Source organism: Balaenoptera ricei, chromosome 2 (assembly GCF_028023285.1).
Source record: "Balaenoptera ricei isolate mBalRic1 chromosome 2, mBalRic1.hap2, whole genome shotgun sequence".
Classification (NCBI taxonomy): domain Eukaryota; kingdom Metazoa; phylum Chordata; class Mammalia; order Artiodactyla; family Balaenopteridae; genus Balaenoptera; species Balaenoptera ricei.
The window spans coordinates 100,207,591-100,223,429 of NC_082640.1; the positions used below are offsets into that span (position 1 = coordinate 100,207,591).

General features: G+C 43.4%; 1 protein-coding gene and 3 non-coding genes across 13 annotated transcripts in view; 2 read left to right on the top strand and 2 right to left on the bottom strand.

The window, feature by feature from the left end:
- The window catches only part of SLC28A2 (solute carrier family 28 member 2), an 81,778-nt gene extending 68,208 nt beyond the window's left edge, over window positions 1-13,570 (bottom strand). For 2 of the 10 annotated variants that reach the window (XM_059913386.1, XM_059913377.1), the window contains exon 1: window positions 13,039-13,361. The gene's annotated coding sequence lies outside the window, so the exon portion shown is untranslated. The other 8 variants (XM_059913381.1, XM_059913378.1, XM_059913385.1 and 5 more) reach the window with 8 other exon arrangements.
- TRNAH-GUG (transfer RNA histidin (anticodon GUG)) lies at window positions 12,984-13,055 on the bottom strand. Its single transcript has one exon. It is a non-coding gene; the product is annotated as a tRNA-His (tRNA).
- Window positions 13,571-13,732: 162 nt separating the features above from the next.
- Window positions 13,733-13,804, top strand: TRNAH-GUG (transfer RNA histidin (anticodon GUG)). The gene has a single exon. It is a non-coding gene; the product is annotated as a tRNA-His (tRNA).
- A 1,476-nt stretch (window positions 13,805-15,280) lies between these two features.
- TRNAH-GUG (transfer RNA histidin (anticodon GUG)) lies at window positions 15,281-15,352 on the top strand. The gene has a single exon. It is a non-coding gene; the product is annotated as a tRNA-His (tRNA).
- Window positions 15,353-15,839: the final 487 nt, after the last annotated feature.

The following is a 15,839-nucleotide window of genomic DNA, read 5'->3' on the forward strand; positions in this document are numbered from 1 at the left end:
AGTTCTAAGAGGGAAGTTTATAGCTATACAAGTCTACCTCAAGAAACAAGAAAAACCTCAAATAAACAATCTAACCATACACCTAAAGGAACTAGAGAAAGAAGAACAAACAAAACCCAAAGTTAGCAGAAGGAAAGAAGTCATAAAGATCAGAGAAGAAATAAATGAAATAGAAACAAAGAAAACAATAGCAAAGATCAATAAAACTAAAAGCTGGTTCTTTGAGAAGATAAACAAAATTGATAAACCATTAGTCAGACTCATCAAGAAAAAGAGGGAGAGGACTCAAACCAATAAAATTAGAAATGAAAAAGGAGAAGGTAAAACAGACACGGCAGAAATACAAAGCATCCTAAGAGACTACTACAAGCAACTCTATGCCAACAAAATGGACAACCTGGAAGAAATGGACAAATTCTTAGAAAGGTATAGCCTTCTAAGACTGAACCAGGAAGAAATAGAAAATATGAACAGACCAATCACAAGTAATGAAATTCAAACTGTGATTAAAAATCTTCCAACAAACAAAAGTCCAGGACCAGATGGCTTCACAGGTGAATTCCATCAAACATTTAGAGAAGACTTAACACCCATCCTTCTCAAACTCTTCCAAAAAATTGCAGAGGAAGGAACACTCCCAAACTCATTCTATGAGGCCACCATCACCCTGATACCAAAACCAGACAAAGATACTACAAAAAAAGAAAATTACAGACCAATATCACTGATGAATATAGATGCAAAAATCCTCAACAAAATACTAGCAAACAGAATCCAACAACACATTAAAAGGACCACACACCATGATCAAGTGGGATTTATCCCAAGGATGCAAGGATTCTTCAATATACGCAAATCAATCAATGTGATACACCATATGAACAAACTGAAGAATAAAAACCATATGATCATCTCAATTGATGGAGAAAAAGCTTCTGACAAAATTCCACACCCATTTATGATAAAAACTCTCCAGAAAGTGGGCACAGAGGGAACCTACCTCAACATAATAAAGGCCATATACGACAAACCCACAGCAAACATCATTCTCAATGGTGAAAAACTGAAAGCATTTCCTCTAGAATCAGGAACAAGACAAGGATGTCCACTCTCACCACTATTATTCAACATAGTTTTGGAAGTCCTAGCCACGGCAATCAGAGAAGAAAAAGAAATAAAAGGAATACAAATTGTAAAAGAAGAAGTAAAGCTGTCACTGTTTGCAGATGACATGATACTATATATAGAGAATCCTAAAGATGCCACCAGAAAACTACTAGAGCTAATCAATGAATTTGGTAAAGTTGCAGAATACAAAATTAATGCACAGAAATCTCTTGCATTCCTATACACTAATGATGAAAAATCTGAAAGAGAAATTAATGAAACACTCCCATTTACCATTGCAACAAAAAGAATAAAATACCTAGGAACAAACCTACCTAGGGAGACAAAAGACCTGTAGGCAGAAAACTATAAGATACTGATGAAAGAAATTAAAGATGATACCAACAGATGGAGAGATATACCATGTTCTTGGATTGGAAGAATCAGTATTGTGAAAATGACTATACTACCCAAAGCAATCTACAGATTCAATGCAACCCCTATCAAATTACCAATGGCATTTTTTATGGAGCTAGAACAAAAAATCTTAAAATTTGTATGGAGACACAAAAGACCCCGAATAGCCAAAGCAGTCTTGAGGGGAAAAAACGGAGCTGGAGGAATCAGACTCCCTGACTTCAGACTATACTACAAAGCTGCAGTTATCAAGACAATATGGTACTGGCACAAAAACAGAAACACAGATCAATGGAACAGTATAGAAAGCCCAGAGATAAACCCACGTACCTATGGTCAACTAATCTATGACAAAGGAGGCAAGGATATACAATGGAGAAAAGACAGTCTCTTCAATAAGTGGTGCTGGGAAAACTCAACAGCTACATGTAAAAGAATGAAATTAGAACACTCCCTAACACCATACACAAAAATAAACTCAAAATGGATTCGAGACCTAAACGTAAGACCGGACACTGTAAAACTCTTAGAGGAAAACATAGGAAGAACAGTCTTTGACATAAATCACAGCAAGATCTTTTTTGATCCACCTCCTAGAGTAATGGAAATAAAAACAAAAATAAACAAATGGGACCTAATGAAACTTCAAAGCTTTTGCACAGCAAAGGAAACCATAAGCAAGACGAAAAGACAACCCTCAGAATGGGAGAAAATATTTGCAAACGAATCAACGGACAAAGGATTAATCTCCAAAATATATAAACAGCTCATGCAGCTCAATATTAAAGAAACAAACAACCCAATCCAAAAATGGGCAGAAGATCTAAATAGACATTTCTCCAAAGAAGACATACAGACGGCCACGAAGCACATGAAAATATGCTCAACATCATTAATTATTAGAGAAATGCAAATCAAAACTACAATGAGGTATCACCTCACACCAGTTAGAATGGGCATCATCAGAAAATCTACAAACAACAAATGCTGGAGAGGGTGTGGAGAAAAGGGAAACCTCTTGCACTGTTGGTGGGAATGTAAATTGATACAGCCACTATGGAGAACAATATGGAGGTTCCTTAAAAAACTAAAAATAGAATTACCATATGACCCAGCAATCCCACTACTGGGCATATACCCAGAGAAAACCGTAATTCAAAATGACACATGCACCCGAATGTTCATTGCTGCACTATTTACAATAGCCAGGTCATGGAAGCAACCTAAATGCCCATCAACAGACGAATGGATAAAGAAGGTGTGGTACATATATACAATGGAATATTACTCAGCCATAAAAAGGAACGAAATTGGGTCATTTGTTGAGATGTGGATGGATCTAGAGACTGTCATACAGAGTGAAGTAAGTCAGAAAGAGACACACAAATATCGTATATTAACGCATGTGTTTGGAACCTAGAAAAATGGTACAGATGAGCCAGTTTGCAGGGCAGAAGTTGAGACACAGATGTAGAGAACAGACATATGCACACCAAGGGGGGAAAACTGCGGTGGGTGGGGATGGTGGTGTGCTGAATTGGGCGATTGGGATTGACTTGTATACACTGATGTGTATAAAATTGATGACTAATAAGAACCTGCAGTATAAAAAAACAAACAAAACAACTAATACTAAACTTTCATTGGGTTATTTGTATGGAAATATGTTAATATAAATGTTTCAGACATTACATGAAATTTCTAAAAATCTTATATGTTCTGGTATAATGTTATAAGTCATAATCCTAGTTATTACTTTAAAATGTATATCTCAGAAATAACTAATTTTGCTGTCAACTGCATTATTATGAACTTTCATCAAATCTTTAACCGTAGTCATTTTTAAGTCTTCTGTCATTTACAGACAGTTCTGGGTGTACTGTGATGCTTTTGCAAATATGTTCCTATAAAAGGGTTTCATCTTCAAGAAATTCATGGAAAAGACTCTGACAAGTACAGGTTTCTGGTAACTGACTGTACTGCTGAAATGAATGAATAAGCATTTTCAGAACTCTAATGAAAAACTGATGAACTCATAAAAGTGTTAACAAAATATCAAGTTGAAAAAAAAATTAATTACATGGGACTGAGTGAACTGATAAGGATGAGCATAATTTTTGTGACTTTCTGTTTGAATTAAAAAAAAAAAATCACACAAGGACTCAGAGGCAAAGAATATACAAATCAATTTTCACTGCAAAGTAAAGGAGCTGTTACAGTGGAGGATTACTGGACTGAATGTCAATATTATGACATAGTATGAGTGTGTTTCATGTTAGGTAATTGCAATCATTGTTGCTTTTGTTGTGGTCATCCATGTACAATGCTTGGTGTCAGTCTATTTATCTCTTGTAAAAATAAAATACAGTGTGTGTGTGTGTGAAAAAAAAAAAAAAAAGATACTCTGTTGTCTAGTGGCTGAGCATTCATTGCCTTGCTGGTTTCCAGGAAAGCAGGCCCCTAAATCACTCAGCACAGACCCAACAATTTTTTTTTTAGGGCCCATTAAAAATTGCTGGGGTTTCCGCTGCCAAAATAGCCATTCATATATATCTGAATAACTTATGAATACAATTTATATATAAATAAAGCATTCCAACAATTTTCTTTTCAAGAGTCATGAAATCTGTACTACGGCCTTCTGAGACCCAAGCAAATTAAAGATGATAGGATTGTTAGGGAACCATTGGCTGAAACTGCCCACCCTGGCCAGGCACAACAATAACAGATTTGCTTAAGTCTCCCACCTCAGGATGCTTCAAAAGAACACACAACCCGTGAAGGGTCCAAAAGCAACCCAGGGAAAACCCACGAGGGGTCAAGAAGGGGAGGAGACACCAGTGCATAATACGTCTCGCCAACCTCCCAGAAACCCTCACGATGAAAACCATTGTGACTGAGAGATGCGCGCACCACCCGGAAGGGCCCTGACTGGACCAAATGAAGGCACAAGCAAGATGATTGGCCAGAAACGACCTGGAAAGCTAACCCCACCACCATAAAACCTGAGACTGCAAGCCACAAGGCAGAGCAGTTCTCCTGGGTTCCCTTACCCTGCTGCTCTCCACTTGAGTGCCCCTCTTCAATAAAATCTTTTGCTTTGTCAGTACGTGTGTCTCCTCGGACAATTCATTTCCGAGTGTTGGACAAGAGCCCACTCTTGGGCCCTTGAAGGGGTCCCATGCAGTGACAGGATGACACTAGCAATATATATAAGGACAGAGATTTGTAAAATTCAGTGGTAAGAAGAAAAACAATCTTATTCTGGACAACCTTTTAGTTAAATCATTGAGGTGAAGAACGAATATAAAGAACCTTCTTCTCTGGACCAGACTTTGTTAAAGAATCAGAAACCCCTACTCCTTGTGGGGCATGTGGTTGTGAGCTGTTGAAGCAACCTGTTAAAGGTAGAGCCAGCTTCAGTTTCCTGAGATTAAACCAGGCTGAAACCAGGTTTACAGACAGCACAAAAGTCAGGTGCAGGGCCTCTTGTCTCTGTTGTGGAGCTATGCCTTGGGGAATTATGCCTTGGGTCAGTTATTCGCTGTCTCCTATAACTACTTTGTTTAGGGTAATATTATTTATAGACCTTGATTAGATAAAGATTAAGAGAATTATAAAATATTTAGGTATTCATCCAGCCCAAATTGTTCATTTTACAGATGGGGAAACTGAGGAAGACAGTCTCTTCAAGGCTATTTGGACTTATACTAACACTCTCCTCAAAGTTTTTCCAGTGTCTGCCGAGTTCTAAAGCCACTTTCACATTCTGCGTTTTTGTTATGGCAGCGCCCCACCTCTGGTAACAAAATCTGTATTCATTATCGATCACAGTGTAACAATTACCCGAAAATTTAGCAGCTTAAAATGACAGGGCTTCCCTGGTGGCACAGTGGTTGAGAATCTGCCTGCTAATGCAGGGGACACAGGTTCGAGCCCTGGTCTGGGAAGATCCCACATGCCGCTGAGCAACTAGGCCCGTGAGCCACAACTACTGAGCCTGAATGTCTGGAGTCTGTGCTCCGCAACAAGAGAGGTCGCGATAGTGAGAGGCCTGCGCACCGCGATGAAGAGTGGCCCCCGCTCGCCGCAACTAGAGAAAGCCCTCACAGATACGAAGACCCAACACAGCCAAAAAATAAATAAATTAAAAAAAAAAAAGATAAACATTGGTTATCTCACAGTTTCTTAACTCAGGAATTTGGAAATGACTTAGATGAGTGGTTTGGTTCAGGGTTTCTCAAGAAATTGCAGTCAAGATGTCAGCCAGGGCTGCAGTCATCTGAAGGTCTGGCTGAGGCTGGAGGATCTGCTTTCAAGGAGGCTCACTCACATGGCTATTGGCCAAAAATCTCATTTCTTTGATGCCTGTTGTGGCAGAAGGCCTCAGTTCCTCACCTCATGGGTCTCTCCATGGGACTGCTTGAGTGTCCTCTTGACATGGTGGCTGGCTTCCTTCAGAGCTAGTGATCTGAGAGACAGCAAAAAGGAAGCGACATGCACTTTATGACCTCATCTAGGAAGTGAAACACCATCACTTCTACTTCATTCTATTTGTTTGAAGGAGTCACTAAGTCCAGCCCTCAGTCCAGGGAGGGAAATAAAGCTCTACCTCTGGAAGAGAGGAGTATCAAAGAATTTGTGAACATATTTTAAAACCACCACAAGTTCTCTCAGAGCATTTGATCTAAAGAGAATTAAGTGGAAAAGGAGTTCTTAGTAGCTTTGATGATATGGTAAGAAAGGAATTCATCTAGACTCAGTCTGAGGCTACTGAACCAAAGAGTAGTGATGACACAGAAGTAGTTTGACTCTGAAATTTACGAGGAAGTTGGGGAAAGTAAGGGTCAAGTCAGTTTGTTGCAACCTGTGCATGTGTCTCTCCCTCTTAAAGTTACATTTGAATTTGTATATCCACATCTCAATACTAACAATATAGTATATATACATAAGGGTAACACGGATACATCTATTTTCATACTATTTGACTACTGTGATTCTAGAAAATATTCCACCCTTGATATTAGACCTTCTCTCAAGCTTCACATTCATTCCCTTCATCCAACATGTCCATCCCCTCTACCTCTGAGCTCAAGAGGAAACACCTACGGGTGTGATGTGAGGGAAGAGCCTCTCCCCCTAGATTAGTCCCCAAGCCCCAACCTCAACCACCAGACCAGGGGGCTGAAATCCTCTTCTATCTCTCCTTTGAATTAAGACTTTTGTCAATAATTACCCATTTACACCTCACCTTTCTAAAAGGAAGATGCGATTATGTCCTTCTTCTGCTTAAAACTGGAGACTTAAATGGTCCTACAATGCTTATAAGAGAGCCTCTGTGCATAGAACTATATCCAGTCTCCTGGGATAAACCATAACGGAAAAGAATATTTTTAAAAAAGCATGTCTCTATGTGTGTAACTGAGTCACTCTGCTGGACAGCAGAGACTGCCACAACGTTGTAAATCAACTATGCTTCAATTAAAAAAAAAAAAAAGCCTCTGTGAATTCCTGACATTCTATCATAGCTGCACTATTTTGGAGAACAAGCCTATAACTTTCAAGGGATCCCCAAAGCAATAAGTTATCACAAAATGTCACTATCCACCAGCCTCCAGGATAAAGTCCTGTCTCAATAAGGGGCAAGAGATTCATCAATTTGGCTCCACCCTTGCTCTCTATTAAGAAAAAAAAAATGTTGCCTGCCGTTCCAGTTCTACAAGGATCAGGCCATCAGCCACTGCAGTTGCCCACAGACAGTGTGCCCTTAGGGGAATTCAGGATGAAGAAACAAAGGAAACATTCTATGCTTTGGGTACAGTGGCCTTTAGATAGTTAAGATGCATATCTAAGAAAAATTTTCAAATGAATTCAGATGCTTGCATTTTCCCAGACACAGAAAAGCACTAAAATCGCTAACTTGAGATACCTGTTTGTTGTAATTAGCAGTAATCTTTTGATGCTTGACTACGTTTTCCCAGCAAAAAAGCTTATATATATCCTGGCTCCTCCCTTACCTCTTTGGAGCAGTTCCTCAGAGCTATCTGAAAGGCTGTTTCCTGGGCTATAGTCCTCAGTAAGGTCCTCAGATAAAACTTAACTCACAACTTACATTGTGTGTTTTTCTCTCAGTCCACATCTCCATCCACTCTCCCCTCCATATCTTACGTCACAGCTTTATCTTTCCCTATGCTGTTTGTTCACACTTCCTGGCCTTTGTTTGTGCCTTTCTCTCTGCCTAGAATACCCTTTCACCTTCTCTGCCAGGAAAACTACTCTGCATGCCTTGGAACCCAGCTCAAATGTCATATCCTGGAGGAATGAATGATTTAAGTTCCAATATACTTTGTATGTATATAGCTGTAATTACTTCTTCACTCATCTGATTAACCCTGCACTGACATGATCTCTGAGTAAGAATATTTTATTCGAATTTGTAACATGATCTCTGAGTAAGAATGTTTTATTCGAATTTGTATCTCCAAGGCCTAGCACAGATCATACTAGGGACTACTATTTGTTAGGTGGGTGGATAGGGGTTAGGCTGGACCATTGCCTGACAGAACAGGGACCCTTCTCCCTCTAAGCATTTCTCTGCAGACCCACTACAAACTGAGGACCATCTCTTCTCAGTCTGATGCTTTGCTCTCTGGGCTCTGTAGTGAGCTTTGTACTTTTAGATTTCACTGACCAGTAAAATTTCAAAAGTAATTTTGGAGACCAAAATAGGATTGCCAATTTTTAATTTTTCCAAATTTAAAGACTTTAAAAAAATTATCACCTACTTTTTAAGAAGTCACTGTAACACCTCAAAAGTAGGAAGACCATAACTTAGCCTAGACAACAGTTCTTTGAATTAAACACGTTTAGCCTTTTGAAAAGCCTACCACATTAACGTTATTTTTTCTCATTCCATGATGAAAAATTCATCCCTGCTTACGAGCTCTAGAATAATGTTTGGAAACCACTGATTTTGACCTTTGCTTCTGAGACGTGGCTCCTGCAATCTTCTTGACTCAAGAATGAGTTTTAGGCCTCATGACAGGAATAGTCCTGTAGGATCTTCCCATGGCTTTTTTTTTTGTGGGTGTAGACAGAAGTACCTGGGAACAAGAGACCAACTAATGTATATTGAGCACCTCTATGCTAGTCACTTGGCACATATATGAGGTGCACATCTCAGTTGACAAACTCAAGAATGCAAAAAAAAATGCAATTTTACTTCTTTGCTTACCAAATTTATTATCTATCCAAGTATGTTCAACCTAGTGACAGCAATACAATGTTAATTCAGGGTCCCCTCCTCCCTTTCTTTCCCTAGGGGTTGCATCTCTGATCCAGGGGACTGATTTAGGGTGTCAACGGGGCTCGATTAAACCTCCCAAGGTCTTAAGCACTGAAAAAATTATGTTGCCTCATATGTAACTGGAAGTTTTTTAAATAATTATTTTATAGTTTATTTTTTCCCAACAAAGTTCTGGTGGTTTTTATTCGTCCTGAAATTGATCACTTCACTGCTTTTTATTCTTTCAAAAAATTTTCTTAATTTCTGGGTGGATGTTTTGTTTTCCTTGTGTCCTTGGCAAGTTCTTGACCTACCTATAGGGTCATCTGGTCCTGCTCACTGGCCCTCAGCATCCACCTGCTTGTACTGGATTATATTGCAGGTCCACGCAGCTCGCCACGGAGTCCTCCTCACGCTGTCCACACAAGACTGCCTCACATCTGAAGGCTCTTTATGACACATGTGGGCCACTCTGGGTTAGAGTTTTTCTTTTTAGTGTAAAACTTCCATCCCTATTAAAAGGCAACACTTACTATTATCAGTCATCTTACTTTGTACAGACAAAGGAGCTGAGGCGGTACATGGGTGGATAATAGGCAGGGAACAGGAGGACACTATATCACGTTATTTTCCATTGGCACACATTCTTTTGTTTATTTTTTATTTAACATTCCTTTCTGATTCCTGCACTAGACTATAGGTCTATGAGAACAACCCATCTGTCTTATTCATTACTATAACCCCAGAACCTAGAACAGTGCCTAGCACATAGTAGGCTGTTAGTAAATACTGTTGATAAATGAACGAGAATGAATGAGATAAGGACAACACAAAGAGGTAGAAGGGGATCAGAATGAGGGTGCCGGAAGTGCTGAAAATAAACTTCAATTATTTTACAATTCTGGAAGTTTATGTTAGCTCTTCCTTGGAGAGTTTCCTTCCATTGCATCAAGAGATGTCTCTTCTACAGCATTCCTTGTGTTGTTTTCTGACTGTTGCCTGTGGACTAGCATTTTCTTTCAGCTGGAAAATAAACTATTTTGGGCAAGAAGGATCATATACAGCTTTGCAGCCCCCCATGAGGTACAGCACTTTAAGAGCTAAAATATGCTAGTTTACTGAATGAATGAATGACTGGAACTTGAGTCCTAAATATCCAGAGAATCCCTGAGGAATGGGCTCAGTGTTATCGGGGCTAAATCCAAAGTGGTATCTTCTAGGCTAAGTTTTATCCAGCCTCAGCATTCTACATCCACTTCCTGGGGTGCAGTACCTCCTAGTGGAAGTCCAGGGCTGCTTCCTCCTTCCTAGATGCTCCCAAACATGGGCCCTCGGTGACTCCCTCCCAGAACTCCATCTTCTCCTCCTCAAAACCTCAATGGGACCTCCCTGGTTGCGCAGTGGTTAAGAATCCGCCTGCCAGTGCAGGGGACACGGGTTCGAGCCCTGGTCCGGGAAGATCTCACATGCCGCGGAGCAACTAAGCCCATGCGCCACAACTACTGAGCCTGCGCTCTAGAGCCTGTGAGTCACAACTACTGAAGCCTGCACGCCTAGAGCCCGTGCTCCGCAACAAGAGAAGCCACCGCAATGAGAAGCCCATGCACTGCAACGAAGAGTAGCCCCCGCTCACTGCAACTAGAGGAAGCCCGCGTGCAGCAACGAAGACCCAACGCAGCCAAAAATAAAAATAAATTAAAAAAAAAAAAAAAAACCCTCAATGTCACCCTCATCAATGAAGCCCAGTAGACGATGAGGCCCAGCAGACTCAGGCAGGTCCTTTCTAGTAACCCCAAGTACTCACAAGGTAAATAATGAAGGGCTGCATCAGAGCCAGGTAGTCCTCTAGAGCAGACCAGCACCTCAAACTTTAAGGTGCAAATGAATAATCCGGAGAGAATCTTGTTAAAATGAAGGTTCTGAGGCAGTAGTTCTGGGTTGTGGACCAAGATTCTGAATCTGAACTAGCTTCCGGGTGACACCAAAGGATGCTGGTCCAGTCTGTACTGCACCCCTGTGGTGACTGGCAGTTACAGCAGTAGCAGCTCCCAGATGTACCAAGTCTGACCAGCAAGCCACGGGGTTGATCATTTACGTAAACACTCTGAAGCTTATGAAGTACATTTCTCCCCTTCAAGGTTTGTCCCTTGAAGGTTTGCCTGCCTCTTTCCTGGTGCTGAGACCCTAGAGAAAAGCTCCGACCTCCAGCTGGAAGGGGTACGGGAAAGGACACATTCCCAGAATCAGAAACTGCAAAACGCGGTTTAAATCAAGAGGTCAAGGGGAGGGAACTGACTGACTGCTCAGAGGGTGTCCCAGAGCAGCCAGAGTCTCTAGCTCTCAGCTTTGCCAGCCTGGAAACTCCATTTTGTCAGTACACCCAGAGATAAGCAGACTCAAGGGAAATGAATCATACCAGCCAGACCCTTAAAAGTCTAAACCAAATGCCAACAGTAAGAAGAACAAACGCCAACTAATCAGAAACTTGTTCAGAGCAATACTTTCCCTGCAGGAATGTCTACGTGGGCTGGCAAATCATTATCAAAAATCTGTTTGGGGGCCTGAAATCAGAGCAAGGGGAATCGCGTGAGCGACCTCAGAAGAGGATATTATGACATTTTGATAGCTGGATGCACCCATCTCCATGGGTAATTGCATACCTGCCAAGAAGGTCAGCAGTCAGAAGTTAGGAGAGCACCTTCCCCTTCTGTTACTCTTCCTGCAACTGGGAACTTTCTGTTCAGATTTCTTTAGTGCATTCCTGCCCTCAAATACACTTCAGTTGCCTTGGATGGATGTGAATGGCTAGAGTGGGTTACCTCCATTGATGTATGTTTGTAGTTTTCATATTCTTGGTTGACTGTTTTTACTCAAAATACTCTCAGGAAGTGACTGCCCCAGAATTTCTCCCCAGATTCTGAGAGCAGCTCATTGCCCAGCACTGAAGCACCAGCAGGAGAGGAATGGGGGTTGGAGGGAGGGCCATCAGAGAAAAAGCTGGATCCTTTCCTTGCTTCCCACCCTGACATCTTATTCTAGGCTGCAGATTTAAAAAACCTTCGGTACAGTTATTTGGTAAGTGGTCAGAGGAACAGAAGTTGTCACATTTCTGTTGGCTGGTTCTTTTTTTGCTGGTGATGTTGATTTTCTATACGTATAACACTTAAATCAGTGTCCAAAGTCTGGCAAGTTCTCAGGCTCACCTTCCCTCATTCTATTCTCTCGTGGTCTGAGCTGTCCTGTTGTGTGGCTTTAAAGTCATCAAACTTACGGAAGTGGGAGTGGGGAGACACGGAAAATTACAGCCCTCCACAGTTTCTTGCTTTTACAGGCTGTTCAGTAAGCCTTTGTTGACAGACTGTCAGTAAACGGAGCACAACCCCACTGCAATGTCCATCTCTCCCAGGAATGCTTCCTGACTTGCTCTGCCACCCCCAGGTTCCCTGGGAGAAGCTGGAGAGGCTCACTGCTCACTGAGTCCTATCTCATTCCTTCCTTGACAGTGACACAGCCGCTGCCAGCCACCTGAGAGCCAAATCCAAAACATATTTCCATTTTCGCCTAATGCCTAAATGACAGACCTAAATTTGTTGAGTCTGGATTTTTTAAGTGCTCATAAAACAAAGTAACAAACAAAATCTGCTTTAAACCTGAGGCAGATTAGGAAAAATTCTCAACGAGAATATCCCTCTCACCCAGGAGGCTGTGGAGATGGAGGCCACAAAGTCCTCTTTCGCACCCTCATAGTGGCTACGGGAACCAGCACCTCCAGAGCAGTCAGATTTTTCACTCGTCACACTGTATTGTCTACTCTGCACTCTTCTAACGCTTAATAAATGTTTGCACAGTATTCCTATAATCCCTGCACTCCAAAGTACTGAAGTTTTAGCGAGTGTGAGGGCTTTTTAGAAAACCCAATAGATGACTTCACCACTGACAGGGGCCAAATGAGGAAAGATAATGAGTACAACACGGAATAACCTCCCCCAAATTAAACAATCATATAGGAAGGAAGATGACGATTGGCTGATTCACTGAAGTCCCCGCGTTCACCCTTTGCCGCGTTATACTTTCGGCCCTGACCTAACGTCAAGCAGCAGCTGGGGCGAAACCGCCGAAGAATGTGGCTTCCGGAATCTAAAAAGGCGCCCCTGCCGTGCCATTGTTCCCACAATGCCGTGACTCGGATTCGAACCGAGGTTGCTGCGGCCACAACGCAGAGTACTAACCACTATACGATCACGGCGAGCTACTGGGACGCCGCGAGGGGCGCGTCATTGAGTGTCGTCCTCGTCTAGGTGGCTGCCGCTCTCGCCTTCCCAAGCCGCTCACTGTCGACCAGGCCCCTCTGGCCCTGGCGCCCAGCCTGAAGTGGAGTAGGGGCGCCGTGGACTCCCGGCTGAAGTCTCTGCTGGTCGTCCGCACGGCCCGTGAAAGAGAGGACATGAAAGTCCTCTGCAAACTAAAGGACTCCTAGGAGGCCAGGCCTACGACCGGGACTCTCCCGCAGCCTGTACGAATGTGAGGCCCGGGGATCGTCCGAATGGCGGTGCTGGGTCCCTCTCACACCCACCGTGTCCTGGCGCTCACGCTATCTGAATGGGCTCTTGCTAGGAATGGGGCCGTCTCTTAAATCCCACAAGAAGTAAAATCAGTTCGGACCCAGCCGCACAACTTCCTTCGAGATGCGGAGTAAGGGGAACTCGCAGAAAACCCGCACCTCGGTAATGAAGCGGGGGGATCTCGCGGGCGGGCGAGGGCGGACGGATATCTAGAAAGCAAGTGTGCAGTGCGCCTGCGTTCCCTCAGGGAGAGGCGAGGTTAGAGGTGGGCGGAAACCAGCAGTGACACGGCCAAGGGGCGGGGCCTTAAACAGAGAAGTGCTTAGACGAGAAAAAAAAACTCACGGGTCCCCAGTAGCTCGCCGTGATCGTATAGTGGTTAGTACTCTGCGTTGTGGCCGCAGCAACCTCGGTTCGAATCCGAGTCACGGCATTGCGAGAGCAGTGGCACGGCAAGGGGTCTCCTCCGTTTTTATCTCTAGTTTGTAATAACTTTCTTGAAAATGGATCCCAATCCCCTTGTGACAGTTGGAAACGATGCTTACGCCAGGTGTCGCTGAATTGAACTTCGGGAGCATATAGGCTTCCGCTTACCCTGGGCTATGCACTTTATCATGCCCAGCCCAGACAAAGCACCGAACACTCATAAGGCCAATAAGTGTTATAATTGACATATGTACCGATGTCCATGGCAGCACTGAAAAGGGGCTCCCAATAATAGGAAGAGAACGCTTCGCAGAGGAGGTGACCTTTGAAGTAGCTCTTAAAGGCAGAAAGGGAATTTGTCAAGCAGCCAGGATTATCTCGTGTGCTAAGGGCTCCAAAAGGAACAATCATAATTCCTCTTTGTAAATCTTCTCTCTTCCCCACCCCCACTACGCCCACAGGCCCTGGTCTGACAGGTAGCAGGCGCCTCTCAAGGACCTGTTGACTGAATGAAAGCAAGTAACTAGGGAATGGGAAACGACACTGAGGGAAGGCCACAGGATGAGCTGGAAAAGGTAGACAAATTTCCCGCAGCCTCGGGGGTGGTGATGAGAGGTGGAGGAGGGAGAGGATTCTATTCGTGTTTAGCAAGATCCCTCTGGCGGCTCTGAAGGGGGCCAGTAATTAGAGCAGACGACACTGAAGAGACCGGTGGTCTCTCTGGATTCACTCGTTAGAACCAGGGGTATGTTCTCATTTTAGCAAAAAGCCACTGCCTACTGTGGACTCGGCCTGGTTCTAGGCGCCATGGAGACGAGAGCACTGATGTACAAGAAGGAAAATCAGACCCAGTCCCTGCTGCGCCCAGCGACGCAACAGAGGAGGACACCGGGTCCGGCGGGAGCCCTGCGGAGGGACGAGTCAGGGCCGTAGCGGGGATAAGAGAAACAAGGAAGCGGGTGCTGGAGGGGAGGGGAACGGCAGGGTGTGTTCATTGAGTCCCTTCTAAGTGGACAGCCCAGTTCTGCGGGCATCCACATTATCCACAGAGGCTGCCGTTAGATCACTCCTGGGGGAATCAACAGAGAGAAGCCCTGAGGAGCGCCCCCCGGCAGGTTTGGGGTCGCTGGAAGGGTCTCGGGGCAGAGGAGATGGGCGTCCTCCAAGGAATGAGAGTTACACAGCTTGTGAACACTCAGCTCCGGTCAGTCCCGTCTCTGGATGCCCAAGTGGTACCCCCTAAACTCTTACATGGAACCCACCCTTTCCCACTGCCTCATCCCCACCTCCCGTGGCTAATGGGCCAAAACAGGAGAAAACCAGACCAACTGGCAAGAGAGCAATGCGCCTGCGCATTCTCAGACCCGGCCTTAGGCCAGAACCCGCCCCATAGGTGGACCCTTTGGTGACGTGCAGAATGGGAAGGCCTTTAACTGTTGAAGAAGACAATCAGAAAGGGCCGCCGACAGGTCCCCGGTAGCTCGCCGTGATCGTATAGTGGTTAGTACTCTGCGTTGTGGCCGCAGCAACCTCGGTTCGAATCCGAGTCACGGCATTGTGGGAACAATGGCACGGCAAGGGGCTTGTCCTTTTTAATTCCTTTTTTTCCCCCCAACCCATAACACTTTGTATAAATCGTAACTCATTTTTTAAAAATGAAACGCTGCATCTCTCTACTCTGAAAACTGAAACACCTCTATGATCAGTTGTAACCCCTTACCTCCTGAAAAACATGGAAAATCAGTGTCTAAATAATTCTCCTACACCAACAAAACAGCGCCCCTGTGGCCTTGCTGTTTTTTTTCCTTTTCATACATTTATTTAAAAAAATGGTTTATTCATTATCAAATAGAGAATACATATGCACAAGCCCAGTGAAAAGTGTCTCCCTCTCATTGTTCACCCTATCTACCAATTATTGCCAGTTTCCAATATGTTTTTCTGTGGCAGTCTTTGTATAAATAAATATTTATATATGTATATATGTATGCAAATATATTCCCCCCTTGCTTCTTGCATAATACAGGTGACCTCTTCCCTTC